The following is a 17,774-nucleotide window of genomic DNA, read 5'->3' as shown; positions in this document are numbered from 1 at the left end:
GTTTAGAAATCAAGATGGTAGGAAGCAGTAAACCATGGGGGTAAATAATACAGTAAACTTACTTGCAAAACTATTCCAGCAGTCCACTCTCTTTCCCTTCCTCCTACACACACACGCATTTAAAGTGAACTGGAAACATGATGTATTGCACACATTTTTCAAAATTGAAATGTGACTGCATGTGCACAACAGGTATGCACACTGGCAAAATAGTCAAAGATGGAAGGATCACATTCATCTCTCACAGGATCTAAAATATATGATGTGATTTATGTAGCTTACCTGAGCTGGTTCAGTATAAAATAATCATACAAACTCTCCACAGACAGTTAAAAACCTGGAATCATTTACAGAAGTATTTTGCTACGAACTCCAAGTACTAAAAATACAAAGAAGAGGGAAGAATCCTAAAATAATATATTGTTTACCAGCTATTCCATCACATGTAATTGCAACCAAGATTGCCATGCAAGACCTGACAATTGTTTATATCCCTTATTCCCCTCAGTTTTATTAGCCCTGCCTCCCTCAGTATTTCAGTGTTCCTGAAAGCAATACTTGGCCTCCACAAGGAAGATCTTAATGGTGCTTCTACAGAGTTGGATTTGTGAACAGACCGTTCAGCTAATCCTACCTTTCTGCCGCTTGGGAAATGGCAAGCAGTATAATGGAAGTATATAGAATCATAGATCCTACTTCCTGGCAACTCTTCAAATACTGAGCTCTTAATAATGACCACATGCAACATAGGTGCACATAGGTAGATATAAGAGAAAAACAATTTATTAACCTATTTTTGAGTAAATATTTGTTTATGAATTTTTTTTGCTTGCAAGAGTATTTTATTTCAAATAAGTGCTGAAAATACCACACAAATTTGTACAGCATGGAGGCAAATCCCAATAAAAAAGTAACATCACCACGCAGAATAATGGTAATCATTTACATATACATATATGTTGCATATAAAACTATGTACTGTGGTTTTACTACTTAAATCAAGAATTTGTATTCTAAGCTGATTATAATATTGTGCACGGTGACACTATTAAAACTCACACTGCATACAATATTTTCTATGATAAATTGCACATAATTTGTTTTACATAGCTATATGAGAAAATAGTAATGCAATAATATGAGGTCTTTTTTTATTTTTAAGAACTTTGAGTTAGGTAATCTTTCTGGTCAAATTTTACCTGTCAACAGGCCATTTGGAAAGAAATGAATAATGTATGCTCTTTCTCGGTCATTTTCCTTGCTTAATACCCAGACCCTTCCAAGGAATAAACTTAAAGAGAACAGTGACAACTCATTTTAAACCCTATTCCTTGTCTGCTGGATAATTTCATTAATATTTCATCCAAAGTTGCCTTTCTTGTATAGCAACAGACTTCTCCAAAAGATATCTTACAATATTTTCACTGCCAGAAATTTAAGACGGATGATTTATTCCATAACACTTTTTTTAAGAAGAAATACCTGATGTCAGCATTTTTTTTAACTGGAGGATGTTTGCCTACTATTCACAAATTCAATTACCCTTCCTTGATATGGAACAGTCTTTTACATTATTTTATTTTGCAGTTTCAAGTTTTCTTCCTGCCGATTTTTTGCTTTGCTTGCTATTTAAGTCTGCCTGCCATCTTTTGATGATGTGTCAGCAGGTCTCATCATGGGGGAAACAAACAACAGTCAAGAAGTAAAAAGCAGCTTCAATTCACACTTTGAATCAAGTTAAGGTGCAGATTTCTTGTTCTCCTGCCAAGATTAAATCCTTCTAGTAGCAGATGAAATAAAAGTGACTCGTCCCTCACTTTGCATTCCACCTGTAGCTGATTCTGGGATCTTCCCCCACCCCCTTCAGCTGATCTGGGAGAAAACAAGTCATAAAGAGAAGACATACTTGCTCCATAGTTTTACAAAATGTGCCGTCCTGGAACCACATGAACAAATGTTTGCATTAAATGTACTTATATCCTGTATTTTGGCCTGGCTGATGCTTGGCACCTACAGCTCCCGCTAGTTTGAGCAAGAGCTGTCAGCACTTCGTGTCCTTCCCAGCAGCACAGCTGCATCACGCTTGGCAGATACTCACCACATCTTTAACTGCGCACCGTTTGGGAAGCACAATTTCCAGCACCCATTCTCCCAAGCTCTTCACAGCCGCATCGCTTCATGCCTCGGTTTTAGTTCTGGCCCCCTCCAGTGCTGGCGGTTGTGCATGTTTTGTGTTTTGGGGTGTTTTTGCAGATTAGCTTGGCATCACTAAACAGCTGAAACTTCATCATTCCTGCATAGCATCAGCTGCAAAGAGTGTTAAGAAGAGGCAGCTAACAGAGTTTGTGAGTAAATACCAGGTGACACACAGACACTGATGCACTCAGCTAGGTTTTATTAATCATATCCCAAAATAAGATTAAGAATGTGAACATGCCTATGCATAGATAGGTCCCAGAGGTCATTAATTCAGGCAATATCTACATTTGAATAAAAGATTCCACTCAGGAAACTGAAATACTCATAAGCCACAAATTACTATTATCCTAAGATAATATGAAATGACCAGTGTGAACAATCACTCATTTTTTTATATGGGTGTTTTCCATAGTAAAAATAACCCAACACTGACTTCACGTTTACAGCAGGCCTAAGCATTTTAGCCCCCAAGCAATTCACACTGCTTCCAGTTATATTTAGACCTGCTCTCAAAAACCCAAAGTGTACTCTTGCTCTCCATCACCACCTCAGATGTCAGGCTCCCCCATCTCTCCCAACCAGAGATTCTACTGGCAAAAGACCGACTTCCACCAGAGTACAAATCCTTCTCAACAATTGCCATTTCTGCTGCACGCATTTTGTCACGGCACAAGCTGCATTTCTCTCCTGCTTCTCATTTCCCAGGCTAGCCTCTTTCTTACTCTCAGGTCTCACCTTGCTTGGTAACAAGGACTTAGGAGTGCCAGTTAGACAAACTGCCTGTGCAAGTGTTCAGCTGACCTGGAAGCACTGACTTGCATGAGGTTTTCTCATCAACAACCTGTTTCTTGGTTATGTCAGTCCCTTCTTCAGATGAAAGAGCTCTGCTTTGAAGAAAACCTGTGATGTCATATATTTATCTGAATTCCCCTGAGATACCACATGCTGCTCATTCTTTGCCATGCTGGTGGAAATATGGAGTTGCACTTTTAAAAACTGAAAAACAGAAAGGGAGGCTCTGTCATTCTGAACCTTGCTGAAAGAAAACAGCATTTTCTCAGATGCTGTGGTCCACTAAGCATATTTCTCCCTCTACCAGTGCTTTGGGAGAGTTTAACTAAAGGTGAATTTCTTCTTTCCAAAGGTTGCTAGAGGCCAAAAAAACCAAGAAATGGATCAAGAAACAAAACAATGTGATGGCAAAAGACCATCACAAAGGATGTAGAAGCAATTTAGCAAATCTGTTTCTGGGTAAATAAGAAGAATGGAATGTTGCAGCTGCTGTATTTGTGTAGTTAAATCCAGAGTTTAGATTACAGCTTAAATTCCAAGAAGAGGAGAAACTGTATGACCTTTGCAATCCTAATACAAAATGGAAAAAACAGGCCTTATGCTGAGGTGCAGTGAGCTGTTTGTAGATCTTAGGTGCTTAATTTTCTGTTACTTCCTATGGCTGTTGTGAATCTAGGCTTAAGTGTTTTTCTCCCACCCATACAGGTGATTTTTGGAAGAAGGCTGCACAGAGAAACCAACCAGAGGAAGAGAGACTCAAAACCCTGGACATTCAGATACTCAGAGAAATTTCTCCATAGAGGGGGTCACATCTGCAGCCTTGCATTGCTCATACCTATTTTCTTTTTCCAAAGCTCCACTGCTTCTGTTACCTCTTCCCCTCACTTCATTTCTCTTATTACCAACCTCCCCTCTGTACTTGTAACATTAGAAAGGTATCTGCCACTCCTCAGCTGCTGCTATTTCTGGTATAATGTGTCTTTCACTCATTGTTGGCTCTGCTTTGTCTAGTTTGATTGTAAGCACTTATCCAGACCTGTTGTTATTACCATGCAACAACAACATTGAAGCCACGGAAAACAGTAAGATTTATCTGCTGCTGGCCAAGTGACTGGGGGTACAGCAATTAGCAACTAAATCAGATCCTGTGACTTTTAATAGAAAATTTATAAGGGTGATTAGGAGTCATGTCTCCAGGAGAGTCTTACCATTCATGATAGGTGGCTCAAGCCTTTTTTCAGTTTTACCTTTTCTTTATTTAATATACACACAGCTGGGACAAGGGCTGCATGGCAATGACTTGGATCAGAATACAGTGACTCCTCACACAGAAAAAGTAACTGTTTTAGAGAAAACATTATAGTCCAAAGAAGTTCCCTACTGCATGATTAGCACTTCCCTACTTTGGGGTTTGGCACAGAAGAGAGGAAATTTGTAACCAAGTATTTCATAAAAGGCTTCTGTAAATTATTCACAGAATGCAGAAATATCATACTTTGAATTTAATAGTTGACACAGCCAATTAAAAAATCTTGGTGAGTGGGAAGATAAAGTTAGTATGATGGTCTATGATTGTTCAGGTTATAGTAATCTGACCACTAGCATTCTGGTGAGGGTTATCCTAAATTCCTGGGGGAGTTTGCCATACTGCAGAGACAACTTGCCAGCCACAACTGTTTCAGCATAACACTGTATGTATCACTGGTCAGGTTACTGTATCTCTGTTACACAATTTTGGCTAATGCTTACAAAGTGTATGCAGAAGCACTAGCAAGACACTAGGAGATGGAAATGGATCATGAAGCACTGAAAGGTTTCCAAAGGTGTTCTACTGCATTTCTAATCTGAGGTTTCACCTTCTTTTTGATTACTCCTTGTCTAAAGTGAAATTAACACAAAAAAATAATGGTGTGTATTTAGAGTCAGTTAATATATTCTGAGTTATTGCATTAGATGTCACTATCATTTAGAGCAACAGTACAATTTAGGCTAGGTGGACTAAGCAATAAATAGCTTATGGGTGACTAAGTACCTTCTAGCTCATCATATATAGACATACTTCCATTTTTCTGATGGTTGTTAAAGGTGACAAGTAAAATGACTTTTGGCAGTTGCACACAGTTCCTCAGGGAACAAGAGTCAAATTCAGAATACATGCAATAAAAGAATGTTGTATAAATGTGCTACTGAGTTTGACAGGTTGAAAGAGTCTCGGTAGGATGGCAAGGACAGACTGAAACAAATCAGGCCTCATAAAGGTGTCCACAGTGTTTGGGGATTATATTATTCAAGTGGAAGAAGTGATGGAAAATTAACATGCTGCTTCCTTATAGCAAAAAAAAAAAAAGTTTCATTAATTTGATTTTGGTCATCATGGCTCCCTCCCTCCAATTTCTAAGCTAATAACAGCTTGTGTAAAGACTTTGCTGTAAAATGAATTCGTATGTGCAGGATAAAGGTGGTGTAACTGTGTTGCCCTGTAATAATGGGCTGTATGCTGTGTACTGAATCTGCAAGGCCTTAGGACTGAGGCTTGTCCAGCTTGGTCTGTCTGACCTTTTCTTGACCTGCCTGCAACCTCCTTTTACTTTGGTTAGCTGTAACAGCAAATTTTCCTAATTGACCAGGTTCTAGGGCTAATTTGTTTTACCTGTGCTGATCTTGTATAGTACAATCATAATTTTTATACAGATAGCAATAATAAGGACTTATTCCACATAGAATGCGAAGTTTATGAATAACATAATAATACAGAGAAATACAGGTCTGGTGCAATAGCAGAGGCTTGAGAAGTGGAGAAATAGGATGGAGTAGAGAGGAGTACAGGCATGAGAAAATAAAAGATGGGGCATAGGCCTGGTACTGGAACCCCCCCAGCTATAAACAACTCACCAATGGTAACTAAAAGAAAAGTGGACCTGGAACTGGGTAAAAGTGGGTTTATGTGTAATAAAGAACAAAGGAGTAGTATCCAACACACGTGAAAGGCACAAACTTTCGATGTGAAGTGGAGCTGCAGACCAATGGAGAATGATGACTGATGAAGACAAAGCAAAGGCATAAAAGCCTGTTAGCAAACATACAAAAATGGCCCCACACAGATCCTTGAGTGACGGAGAACAAACCATCACTTCCAGCAAAGGAGTCTGTACACTGACAAACCACTGTAATACCCTCACTTCCACAAGAACAAAACCACTGACCTTATGTCCCAGAAGCGTAGGGGAACAGAAAGTAGAACAGTTTCTGACCTGATTCACACACTCGTGACACATAAGGAGTGTGTGAATAACAATTTTAACTCTATTTTCATTACTAAACTTTTTCTGCATAGGTATTTTCTTTCTCTTTCTGTAATAATGACATTTGGACCAGTGATGGTTCTCGGATTAGACTACTAAGATTTCAATTATGTTAGCAATAAATTCTTGGCTTATGTGAGGTGTGTTTCATTTGTGCCCATAAACAAGATTTTGAGTGCAACAATGGTTGGCAGTTCTAACTACACAGAAGTTAAAAAAAATGAAACTTTGGGTTTGCTAAGGAAAGGTCATCTTCTGCAGAGTGGTTGTATTTCTGTATATAACTTAATTATTCAGTAATAATTAATAAAAAAGGGAAAGGGATTATTCAAATGTTTTTCTTTCTCTTCCAAATACTTCTGTAATGTTATTGTGTACAAATGGGACTGTATCTCTAATTTTGAGAACATTTCTATTCTCCTTCACGGCATACCATTTCATTGTCAAACAAGTTAATAAGATTAGAAAGACCCTTGGAGGCTGAAATGTTAGTTGCTAGTATGGTATGCCAGAAAACCTACTACTATTGCTACTCCAATTAGCTACATTTTGCCTAAATATATTTATGCACCATTTGTACTTATTTGTTCCTGTGCCAACACTATTTGTTACCCAAAAATGATCTTCACTGTCCCTGATATTTATCATTCTATAGTATTCAGTGACCGTCATCATACTTCTCAGTCTTTAGTTTGCCAAGCTAGGAAGTTTTTTGAATTGTCCTATTGAGACAAACTCTTATTTTCCCATAATACTAATAACCCTTCTTTTTACTCATTCCAGTTAAATTCTATCTCTCCTGAACATGAATAAGCAGAACTGATAGTCTTACCACTAATCCTTACTGTTAATCCTTAAGTGTTTGCCTTGTCCTTTGTACTATTAGATTTATTGTTAAATTACATCACACTCTGGTTCCTTTTGTTCTCAGTGCTGTCCAGCTGCTTCTGTTCTTGCTCTCCACATTTTCTTGAGGGTCTGTCAGCACATTGCAAATGCACATTGAGAAGTACATTTTAAAAGTGCACTTTTTGTGCTTCAATCACTTATGAAATTATTAAATATGATCAGTCCCAGCCCCAAGCTCAGAGGAGCACCACTTGAAATCTTTTATTTTAGTAATTTCCCTGTCAGTATAATTCACTTTCTGCATAATCTGTTCCATACATAACTCCCACATTTTATATCAGTTCCCATCTTAATCTACCTATTGCTTTCCTGTGTGGCACCACGTCAAATCCTTTATTGAAATCTATACAGATTAGACATTTTCAGTTTCTTTTGACTGGCCAATCATCCTTCCAGTCAAAGAAAAATATCAGGTCAGCTGGCACTATAAAAAAATTCAAGCTTAGATTTTGATGGTAGCCTGTTTGCTAGCTTCTTCTATTAATTCAAAAGAATTAACTTCCTGCAGCTGAAAATCTTGCATCCCACTGGCCTCAAAGCAAACAATTTCATAGGGCAATATTTGACTTGTCTTCCTATATTATTTCATGTTGAGCAGAAAATGATCACAGTTCATATGTCGAGATCTATAACTGAAGCTCTACACAGTTCTCTACCAAATCTCTAACCTGTTCAATTCTATATACTGCTCTTCAACATCGGGGGCTTTAATCAACACTTAAAAAACAATATATAAGCTAGCAGTTATTTAATGGGTATTCCCCATTAACAACCTCTGCACTGGAGGAGGGTCTGTGTGTAGATCTAGTTGCCATTTCAGCAGTACAGCATCCTTCTTACCTCACCATTTATCAGTACTGGACACTTTGAAAATTTCAGGTGAAGAAACTGATTATCTTCCCAAGCACTTAGGTGACATTCCAAGCACTCAGGAGTTTCTTTCCTAACTGATTTGCTTTCTCAGTTTACATGCAACTCTGTTCTCCATGACCTGGAAAAGTTGAGAGGTACTAAATGCCCGTATATACCTATAAAATAAAAGCAGCCCAAACCATTTAGCTTCTAAACTGTTAAATGCAGTCCTGGCATTAACTAGCAAGCTTCGAAACAATTCCTGGCCTGGAGGCAGTTCAGACATTAGCACAGGATGGGAACTATTGTGAAATCTGTGGTTTTCTCATAGTTGGTAGCCTCCTGTATCGAAGGCTACATTTAAAAATAGCAACACAGGCTATTCCACACTGATTAGTTGGTTTCAGTGTTCAGAAACCACTCTCAGGCATGTTTAACTTCCTTGTATAAGAATACATATGTAGAACCTAGGCATATAGCTACAGAGAAATTCTTATACTGCAAGTTAAAACACAGATGTAAACAGATCCTTTTAACCCTTTAACACACACAGAACAAGAAATCAGTTTGTAATTCCTTATCTTCTCCTTTCCCCATCCCAGACGCGTATAGGGATTAAGAAGACTGCACTAGGAAGAATTATTCTGTGCCGTACAAAATTATAGCTAGAGAACATGCTCTCCTCATGTACAGGCATATAATACAGAAAAATCTCCAACACACAGACGATCTCACATTGCATAAACAATATGTTTCTTTTCACATCTTTAATTACCAGGAAGCCTGATCAGCAACTGAACATATGCCAGAGCCCCAACACTTGCCTCATTCAGGTGGTAAGGGTCAGGGTGCCCACTGGCAACACTATCACGCTCAGCTTTCCCCTCTTAGGGACCAGCCAGCCCCTGCTGCTCCCTGACAGCGTGCATCAGTAATGAATCTCTTGATAAAGAATAGATTTCATTTTGCAATATTTCTTTTGAAGTTCTGTGACACACATACCAGCCCTATTCACTGCACAAGGTTGAGGTGGCTACATCAGCCACAACACTCAGGTGAGCTGACATGCAAAATGTCAGCCTAGAAAAATGTTGCTATTGGAGTTCCTAGTAGGTTGGTTTAAGGAACAATCTTATTTAATATTTCCACTCATGGCATTGGCTCAAGGAGTAGAAAGGTACTAAAGAAGTTGGCTAGTGGCACAAAGTTGACAGGAATACAAATGAAAGCAGGAATACACTGGGGAAAAAATAAAAAATAAAAAGACAACCTGGAAAACTGAAATAGTGCAAACTGAATGAGATCTAACACTACTAAGTGAACCAGAAGCTACCAGCTTCCTACATGACTTTCCACTATAAGAATAAATATCATCAGTTGAACATGACAAAGGAGAGACCTTAGCAGACTAGTTTAGTGTCTGCTGACTGCACACCAACTCTGTGAAATGACTCTACAGAAGAAAAATGTGAACTGAGGTAGAGTAGATTAAATACTATCAGTACAGACGAGAACTAACTCGAGTTCTGTTGTGGAAGGAGTTTGTGGGACCTTATCCAATACGCTGAGCTCTTCTCGTTTCTCCATGCTGAACAACATAATGGGAGACAGAGAAGGCACCAGAGGAATGCAAAACCCATTTTATTAAAGGCATATCACATTAACTTAGCTTGTTTAGCCCAGTAAAGTGATGGCTGAGGCTGAAACACAGAAGACACATATAAAGACCAGAAAAGGAGGATTTGGTCCAACACAGGCTGTGTATAAACAGAAAGAAGGTTTCCAAAGAGTAAATTTCTGGAAACACACTGCATTAGTATCATGGGAGGAAAACCAACCTGTTCCAGCAAGATCAAGCCTAATACATCAAACAGGACAATAGTTGTGTAGCTTCTGTCAGGACACAAAAAGCATAGAGATACACCACAGTTAGAATTATGTAACTTTACAGGAATACACCTGGTTAGTGCACTGATCAGCCCCTAGCCAAAGTTCATTGGTTTATAGTGACAGAGTGGAGTTAACTTCACCTCTGAACTGAGCTGGAGATGCACACAGGGCACCCACTGACACCATGTGTTGTGTGAACATCCCATTGCCAGAGGGAACCACAAGCTGGGTCTGCATTAGCAAGCATAGCAGCCCAACAGGAGGAGATCTATCAGGCAAAATAATTGGTGCTGAGGATCTGACATCCCCACTGGAAATATCTCAGGAGTTTTTCCCTTTCTGCTAAGTATAATCTGACTCTGTTGTGACCAGAGTGCATTAGATGCGTTCCTGGAACACATTTTCCAGTTAAGCTTTGTCTGAAATCAATCCAGTTCACACTCTGGGAAGCTGCTCTGCAATCTAAGTCAAAGCTCAGTAAGAAGACACAACTAGGAGACTTGCTTCAAAAGTTTATTCTCCATCTGAATTAAAACATGAGACTGTTGTCATTACAGCACTGCCAGCCTTAAGCTACACAGTTTGAGACTGACAAAATCTTACCTTACCATAGACCCAGGTACCCTCCCTGAAGTTAACCTACAGCACCAATGATTTCAGCAGATGTTCCCAACCCTGTTTTTGCCATGAGGAAAACATTTGGCTCATTCTCCCCCACTGATGGCATGAGAGCATTATTCAGTATAATCAAAACCACAGGTGAAACACATCCTCTATTAACAGGCATGGCAGTGCCTTATTTTAGAAGTGGGAAGCTAGTCACTGTTCTGTCCTGCCCTATGCTCATTAAATATAAGCTTAAGAAAGGAATTTTCAAGGCCACACTGAATTCATTTGTGTTTTCTGGTCCGGTCTTTTTTTTTCCCCTTCTTTCCTTTAGACCATCAATAAAACATTAGTTGTGAATGGCTGATTTGTTCCAGTTCCAGCAGGTACACTCCAGGCTCACTGCAAGGCTTTTCATTTTGAAAATGTTTTTGACACAGCATTGCTATGTTACCATCTGCCTGAGTGACAAATCCCAGATAAACAGCTTTATTGGGACACTCTCTGTCCCTTAACACACAATCTATGCTAAACTTCCAGGGGCAGTTTTAAATATCTTAAGACCAAAAACAAACATTAAAACTTTCACTGTATAGAATATATTGAAAGGTTATACTAGTATATACAGTATGAGAGGCCCATACAGAGAAACGCAAGTGAAAAATATATAGTCTATTTATTATTTGTTAAGGGGCAGGGGGGGAACAGCCTACAATCCAAGCCATGCTGTTTTTCCATCTCATGATGGATGTCATAATGAGCTGCAAGGAAGGAACAGGAACGGAAGAAGATAGTCCTTTCCCCTGGAGATGGGGTAGGAGTATGAAAGCTTTCTGTATTTCATAGCATATGGTGAAAGAGCAAAGGTCCTTTACTGCCATCATCTGGAATAAATGAAATCAGAAAAAGAAAATTCCTCTTCAAGCAATACAGTCAAAACTCATTACATTGTGTGCTGTTATGCAGATACAATGACAACATAGGCTTAGTTCCTCTTGAGAGTAGTCAGAGAAGCAGTGAAATTAAAAAATGGTAACTTTCAAGAGAAATGGCTATATCTTCATTCAACATCTGCACAATGAAACCAAGCATGATCTCTGCAAAACACAGATACCATTCTACATCCCAGCAGGGCCAGGCCTTCCACACCTGGTGTGCTCACGGAAGGACATGCAGAATTAAACTTGCAGTTACCAAGGTGGTAAGAAAACAAAATAAGACTCCAGAAGATTTAGGAGAAAATGTAAGAGTGTAAAGCTGAATCATCAAGAGTATCAGATAGAAAGGCAGTGGGGCTCTCAAGTCTCCATTTGTTGATTATGGTAAAATTTAGCTAAATATTATCAACTTCCTTTGGGTTCCATGTTGACACCAAAATACATGCAGGTGATGTTTGGAGAGAAGCAGACACAAAACAATGTTCTAATCCACATATATATGTAATTTGTCTGCTTTTCAGTAGACGTCATGTCATCTCAACACACTGGAGGGAAGGGATGTCATCAGAGGGACCTTGACAAGCTTGAGAGGTGGGCCCATGTGAACCTCATGAAGTTCAACAAGGCCAAGTGCAAGGTCCTGCACATGGGTTGGGGTAATCCCAAACACAACTACATGTTGCACAGAGAAGTTGTGGAGGCCCCCTCCCTGGAAGTGTTCAAGGCCAACCTCTTCTAGTGGAGGGTGTCCCTGCCCATGGCAGTGGGGTTGGAACTAGGTGATCTTTAAGGTCCCTTCCAACCCAAACCAGTCTATGATTCTATAGCTCTCGTATGGAAAAATATCTTGCAGCTTGATATGACAGACATTACTACAGCTGAAACCAACAAAGGAACACAAGAGACAGCCATCACTGAATGCCCCTCATCTTTTGCTGCGTAATCATTCAGATGTAGACTGATCTGCTAAGTATTGAAGAAGTCTTACACTGAAAACTAGTAAGAGCCTCCCTACCTAACCAGGCACCTCAAAGCATTCTTTGGGTCAAAAATAAAGATTAATCCAGTAGCTTTGAATAACTTCTGAGAGATTTTTTTGTATCTACTTTTTTAATTCACTGCAGTGATTTAGCTCTAAAAAATACCCAGGTGGTACGTGGAACAGCTCTATGTTGTCTGCTGTTCACATCTATCATTAAGGAGTTTTAAGACTCTCAAAATAATACAGGAAAAAGTATCCATAATTCTTTGAATGAAGTCTGTGCTGTCAGGGGGGAAAGGCCTTCCATAAGCTTGATGTTCAATAAATTGTCTTTTCTTATTCAATAAGTAAAAACATGTCACTAAAATGATGATGCTGCATTTCAAAGTCTGAAAGGAAAAGATTTCAGAAATGCTGCAAATTCAAAGAGTAGAAAACTCAAAATACTGATGTACATTTCTGCATTTCCCTATGCATGTGTTACCTTAACAAGGGGGGAAAGATGCACAATAACTGGCACTTTGGCAGTTCTTGAGCACATGGCAAAAGCTGTCAGCTGCAGCTTTGATTTGGATATGCAGCAAACAGGTTAAGAGATCTGTATTCACCCAAGTTTTGTGGATGCAACACTAGTTAAAAACATAGGCATAAAATTCCTCAGCTCATATAGATATTCATGGCTCTTTCACATGAGATATCTATTCTTAATGTTTCATTATGTCCTTTTTCAACTCAAGTGAGAAAGAGAGCTAGAGTGAAGGCCAAAAATGAAAATCAAATCAAAATATATGCATGCTAAATTCAAGTTTTAATTAAATCCTTGTGTCCATCTTTTGAAAATGTTTCTTAGCTGTAACACCTATCCCAGGTCAAAAGTAGTGGGCATCACAGACAGAAAACCTAGTGTATTAAATATATGACACGAGATAAATGATAATAGGAAGTGTAAGAATAGAAAAGCAGCTCTGTGGGGCTGGAGTGCAAAGAGTACATGCTCTACAAGAAGAGGCCGGCTTGTGGCAGCACACCTGATATAGCAGTCTTGTGAGGAGGTATGCTACAAACTTACTGCTTGCACACAGAAATATTTTCAAATGCACTTTTGAGCACTTCACTTGACAAAAGCAGTTTAACATTTGTTCCTATGACCAACTATGAAATATGGGAACTTGGCCCAAAAGAGAACCCCCACTGAAGGTAAATTTTGAAAATAAATTAAAATGCCAACATTAACTATGAAAATCAGCAAAAACATAAGCATAACCACTAATTTGAGTTTTGCATGCATCTCCTTAGCTTAAGTAATAACCAAAGCACCTAAGGGAAGGATTTCAAAATCTGCTAAAGACTTTAGAAGCCAATATCCCACTGGAAGTCACAGATTTAAAGGAGATTATGATGCTATTAACATAGCGTTTATTTTGTTCAAGGTCCTGTTGGAGCAGCCGGATTAAATTTCAACTCCTGCCTTTGCCACATACACGTAGAAGCAAAGAATCACGGAATAATACAGGTTGGAAGATACCTTTGGAAATCACGTAGTCCAAGCCCCTGCTCAAAGCAGGGCCACTTCTGAAGTTAGAGAGGGTTGCCTAGAGCCTCATCCAGCCAAGCTTTGGAAAGCTCCAAAGACGTGTATTCTGCATGCTCTGCAGGTAACTTGTTTCACCTCTGGCAGGTCATTCAATGATTCCCACCTGTAAAATGGGGTAAGGACACAACCCTACTTCAAGCAGTTATATGGGAGTAAATTCAGTGCCTGTTACATGTGCATACCTTGATTAGGAGAACTACATACACACATAAGCAATGTCTCTAATTCCCATGCATTTGAATATTTGTCTGCTAATATTTAAGGACTTGGGAATGTCATTTTAAAAGGTTATGGGTATCAAATACTTCCAGAAGGCAATTCTGATGTATAGTTCCATTTTGAAATACTTTTGAATAATGCAATATTCAAAACTATAGGAGAAACTGGAATTGTCTGCTTTATGAAGCTTTACAATAAGTTATTATTTCTTTTAAAAGATAATAAAAGCTTCTTGAGAGGAACTGTCCACTGCCTTGTTTTGTACAGCACACTGTGGAACAAACCTTTCCATTTTCCTGCCTTATCCCCATTTTAGTTAAGGCCTTTTAGAGCTGCTATAAAACAAAATTGTAATAGTACCTTTTAATAAACCAATTCAGACTTTATAGGTAATTGCTTTTCCCATAGAGTGACCCTCTCTCAATTCAGGCACAGCTGCAGAGTGCCAAGCAACAACAACTTCAGTCTAAAACATTTCCTGAAAAATTTTCTTTGGATGAAGTTAATGGCCCTGAGTCTTGCCTCAGGCCATCAACCCTCTCAATCAGTCATTAATCCCCTGAAATTACCCAGGGCCTCAATTGTTATTGCTTAAACACACTAAATTGGGTTTTGAACAAACAGAGCAAATGAAGGTCAATATCAGGAAACACAATTCAGTGAAAATTAAAGAAAATTCTGAGAAGTATATAATAGGTCTGAATCTGTTCAAGGGACACAAAGACTTGATCACAAGGTCTTCTGTGGTTAGGCAGGACAAGGCCAGAAGAGCAGGGAGTTTACCTCTAACCAGTGGACTTTAGGGTCAGATGCTTAATGCTCTAAATGCTCACTTCTGGCACAGGGTCAGGTCATAAAAGGTGCCTGTAATGTCTAAACACTGAAAACAAATTATAGTTGCACGATATTTTTAGTTATCCTGGGGTAGACGATGCATTTCAAATACACTCTGTCACAGGACTCTACAGATGCTGGAAATACTTCTTTCCAGACTTTCCAAAGAGAAAAAGTATTTGGGAGCTACCTTTATGACAGATTTTGTTTGGCCCCCTCCTCCCACACACGCACAAAAAAAAAAAAAGGCATACTGCTCTTAAATATATCAAATTACATGCATGCTTCCTTGTAAAATTTGTTGTTTCCTTTCCCCTCTTCATTCCCCTAGCGTCATTACATTAGTAATTACTATTGCTAGTAAGCAGTTATAATCAACTCTTCTAACAAAGAAACAAGAGCTTTACTTGCCACCTTCCTTTAGGTTAGTTTGTTTTCTTGTGTGACATAGTCAGCTGGCTATACCTGGCCCTTAGAGGACTTTTCCAGGAAAGGTGAATCTTCCACTTCTACAAAAGCAGTTGAGGTTGCACCAATAACACCATCTTCCCCTCAGCTCCTAAGGAATTTATACATGAGTGTACATGGCAGCAGTGTATGGGCTAATGAGGCTTAAGGGACAAGAATCAGCTCAACTGCAGTGCAAGTATCTAACAACGAGAAAGCAAAAAACTGTGCACAACATTCATAAGCTTAAGCCAAATAACACTTTTCTAGTTAAGGACTTTATTATATATCTATGTAGGTCTTACAGACAGTAACAGAGTAGAACTGCAGCAATCCAGAAGCTGTAAACATTGATAATAAACTGATATTGTAGGAGTACAAAACATATCATGTAATATCGATAGAAAATGTCAGTCACCATTTTGTAGACCATTAAGTAATCAGTGAAATGTGCAAGTTAGTTAATGTTAAATAATTAGGTAAGCAGGATTCAATGGTGCCTTAAGTTGGTCACTTTACTCCATACTGGGTAACTAACAGGACAAAGAGGACTGATTTTCACACACATTCAGTATTTTCCATGTATTTTGGAGATGCTGTACAAGCAAATCTCCTTCTTGTTTTTGCATGGCCCTTGCTAGAGCTCCAACATGTTATCGCAGTACCAATAAATCGCTACATTTACACAAGTAGATCCACTGGCTACCACTACAACATAAGTAAAGGTTATGCCAAAAGGTTTGTCATTTTCTCCCAATGAATACATGCTTTTTGTTAGCAATACCTGGCTTTCACAGGTTTCCGATGTAGCGTAACAGCATGGGAACTGTGTGGGTACTGGTCACACTTGATCTATATTGCAAAAAACAGTTATTGCTACCTTTTATGAGCATCACAGACAGTGCCTGCCATGTAACATGGCAGATAGGGTGGTTTTATCCTCATTCCCACTTTTGTCTCAGCTAAATAATGCAGCAAACAGATGGGGACTCTTTTATACTTACCAGTAAACCCATTCTGCTAATAAAACCCAACATTTTTATTTCTTAATCTGATATTTCAATCTTGGGGACATCATATACTTTGTTTAAAAATCTATCAGTGTCTATTGAGTCTCTTATTAAGCTACTATTATGCACTAACACACAGCAACAGAAAACTATATAAAAAGCTATATATAGCAAAATTATTTAACCTGGTTTTATTACTGCCTTAGTTTGGACAATATGCTCACAACCAAAATCTGCAGCAGTTTACAACTTTTTTTTTTTTTTTTGGCCTGCAGTAAATAAAGACTTGTTAAGGTAGTCATAGTTACTCTTCTATTACTGCTCACTAATACGGATCAGATCAAGCAATAGAGATCTATATTTCCAGAGAAAACTTATGCCACCCTGAGCAAAAGCAAGCCAAACACAGCTGACTAGCTGCTTACCTATACCAAAGGAAACAGGGGTCAGCTGTTAAGAGTACCACACACATCTGTACAGCCAAATCAGCCTCCCTCCTTCTGCAGTCTCTGGACAAGTGTCAGCAAGTTGTATCCAGAGTTAGCTACTGTTTTGGGAAACAGCCTCCCGTAGCAGCAAGAGCCACTATTCCAGCCCCAGCCCAATCCTGGCAGCATCAAAACACCTGCCCGGGGCACCCTTACTTATGGAAGGCTGCTCCCTTCCTGAGCAGCCACCCAGGAGACACAAGGGCTGCTGCAGGGAGATATGAGCATCGTCCTATGGCAATGGAGAAGGTCGCTGCACGTGCAGGTGTAGTGGTCTTTTATCACAGGGGACTGGGAGAGGAACAAGACAGCCTGAGAGCAAGAGAAGGAAACCTTTCCTTGAGCTTTGAAGATCCTCTGAGCACTCCCAGCTCACCTTCCTTACCAAGAATCCCCCTTCACCAACCAGCAATCTCCAGCAGTCCACCAGGTCCCACTGGCCAGTTCTCACATCATTTCTGAGCTTCACTTGTTCCCTTGTGTTCTTCCACAGGCCCTCAAAACTCCTTCAAGTCTCTTCCTGGTTCTCCATGACAGCCTCCCAGAGCTTCCTCTGATCCCCAGCCCCAAATGTATCTTTCTCTGACCCCTGACAGACTTAACTTCACCAAAACCTCCCAATACATCTAAAGAAATATTGCATGTTGCTACAGAGAACTAAATGCACAAACTACCAAAATACAAATATATGTATTTTTCTCATTCTTTTTTT

The sequence above is a fragment of the Grus americana genome, chromosome 4 (assembly GCF_028858705.1).
Source record: "Grus americana isolate bGruAme1 chromosome 4, bGruAme1.mat, whole genome shotgun sequence".
In the NCBI taxonomy this organism is placed as follows: domain Eukaryota; kingdom Metazoa; phylum Chordata; class Aves; order Gruiformes; family Gruidae; genus Grus; species Grus americana.
The sequence above is the reverse complement of the archived record's forward strand: the minus strand, read 5'-3'. Positions refer to the sequence as shown.